General features: G+C 27.0%; 1 protein-coding gene across 1 annotated transcript in view; it reads right to left on the bottom strand.

Moving 5' to 3' along the window:
• Positions 1 to 2,500, bottom strand: part of LOC108686419 — a 127,276-nt gene that overhangs the window by 103,322 nt on the left and 21,454 nt on the right. The window lies entirely within an intron of this gene.

The raw sequence follows: 2,500 nt of genomic DNA, 5'->3' as shown, positions 1-2,500 counted from the left end.
TTTAAACTAAAAAACATCTCTACATTTTTATCAAAAAAATATTAAGATTTAGTGCTCGCTAGTGAACAATTTTTAAATCAAAGTTTCGATTTTCCTTAATACATATGATATGATGCAAAAATGGTTTAATTTGGATTTAAGTGTGATATTGTATGTCTTTTTGGTCGCTGAACACGATCAAATTTGTAATAATTCATTTAGCTCTACGATATACGCCTTAAGAAATGCAGCTTAATTAATGTAAAAAAATAATTATATAGAGTTTAAGATCGATCTTAGCAAAATTCCAAGCGTTTAAAGGAGCGTTATTTCCTTCAAATTGTAAGTCTGTTCACCCAGAATAAGATCCAATTTTCCCGGAATCTCCTACTGGACCTTTAAAAGATGTATTTAACTGGATTATAAAATGTTTTTAGTTACAGAAAAACTTGTTTTACAAGTTCTAAAGGATGTCGCTTTGCGATTTTGACCTCAAGTCAAATGTCTCAATTTAATAATTAAAAAAAACTCTATTAGAAAATGAAATGGATATATAATACAAAAAATGAAATAAATAAATACATATATGTATATGTATATAAGCTTAATATGTGATATTAGTATTCTGATTCTATTCATGATTATGTTTCAAAAATGATTTTGGCACAGTTTGCAGAATTAGATATGTATACAAACTTATTCTGAAATATTTAAGCATTAAAATCTGTTTTAACAGAAAATAAATTCATTTTTCTAATAGCAAATTCGATTTGATGCAAATTGATGTAAATATATGTAAAGAAAATAATTAAACCATGAAATCCTGAACATCCTTTTATTCCCTCAACAAATTGTATGAATAATGACTACTCACTGGAATTATTTTTAACATTATTTCGTAGAAATAATTATATATTTTATAAATAATAAAAACATCATAAAGGAAAACACATAATATATAGATATTAACAAAAAAGTGATTTAATTTACTATTTAGTTTGTTAATAAAATTTCAGATAAATTTAAGAAAATGATTAATGACACAGTCTCAAAAATTTTACAGTGTGAACAAACTTCGAGGTTTGATGAGAGTTTACAAGGACCTGTTTAATCAGCTCGCAAAAAAATGTGATCTAGAAAAATATAAGTAATGATAAGATTGCCTGTATGGATTGTGAAGCTTTGTGTGGAGCAAACAAATCGGCAATTAAAGACACAGATTTCAGAATATCGTAATCATATCCCTAGAAAAACGTTCTATTAGCTCGATGATTACAGACCATAAGTTATGACATAATGATCATAAATTTAATAGGGATAATATTCGGATATTGGACAGAGAAAGATATTTTAAAAAATTGACTTCAAAATGTTACATTATTATAGAAACACAAAAGATAAGCTAAAATTTGCAAATGGATACTGAATTTTTAAACCATTACTGAATGTTTAAATTTCAGTTCTCGATCTACAGATTTATTTATGACTTAAAGTATGACTTTGCTTCTCGATAGTTCGGCGATAACACGTAGCATTATTATTGTCTTGATAACCGATACGTCAATTATTCTTGCGAAATGAGACGTCATTTAATTTAGATAACTGACATATTAATTATGTTATTCATATTCTTAATAATTTGATGAAAAATGTTGCTTATTATTTATTATAATTATGTAATGTACATTGTGTTGACTACTGGATGTGAGTGTATAAGTCTGTTGCAATTTGGTGAGTGATCATCCGTACTCGTTTCCTTATATATAGATTTAAATTATCATTAATCACCTTTACTAAAATCTTAACGTTGTTATAGTCTATCTCGTGAAATTCCTTGTTTTATTTGATCATTTAACGATGGAACAAATAGGAATCTTTGCAAATAGGAATAAGCGGATGATTGGCGCCAGGATTGCACAACTTGCATGAGAGCGTGATATAATTAATTTATTTAATTTGTTGAGAATGACTTGAAGCAAATCGAAATGCGTATTACCTCTGTCGAAATTGAAAAGATAGTTGTATTAATATATATTAAATCTTTATTATTATACTTGCACAATAATTACTGTTGGCTCCTATTTCCCTACATATTTTGTTCTTAAATTTGTTAAATATTGAGGAATCAGATTTCATTTTATTTGATGAATTTTATATTTGCGTTTCATTTTTAAACTTGAATTAAATTAATGTATAATACGCTTAATATGCATCAGTGCGTACTAGTGCGTCCAATCAAATTTGCTATTAATTGTTTAAATTTCTCACTGCTTTAAGTATAGGCGACAGATTATGTTGTAAGTATTAACTGAGTTACCTGGAGATCGAATAACCAGGAGACGGTAATGTCTTGGTTCTAAGCCAAGCGCAACATGGTTCCTTTACGCAAGTTGCGAAGAATTGAAATTATTGGATTTTTAACATAATACATAATGTGATAAATTCGTCTTTTTATATACTATAAGAATATTGAATAAATACATGGATCTATTTAAAAAGACGATATTTGATTTTAATTTTT

This window comes from Atta colombica, unplaced genomic scaffold, assembly GCF_001594045.1.
Source record: "Atta colombica isolate Treedump-2 unplaced genomic scaffold, Acol1.0 scaffold18, whole genome shotgun sequence".
Classification (NCBI taxonomy): Eukaryota; Metazoa; Arthropoda; class Insecta; order Hymenoptera; family Formicidae; genus Atta; species Atta colombica.
The sequence above is the reverse complement of the archived record's forward strand: the minus strand, read 5'-3'. Positions and strand labels throughout refer to the sequence as shown.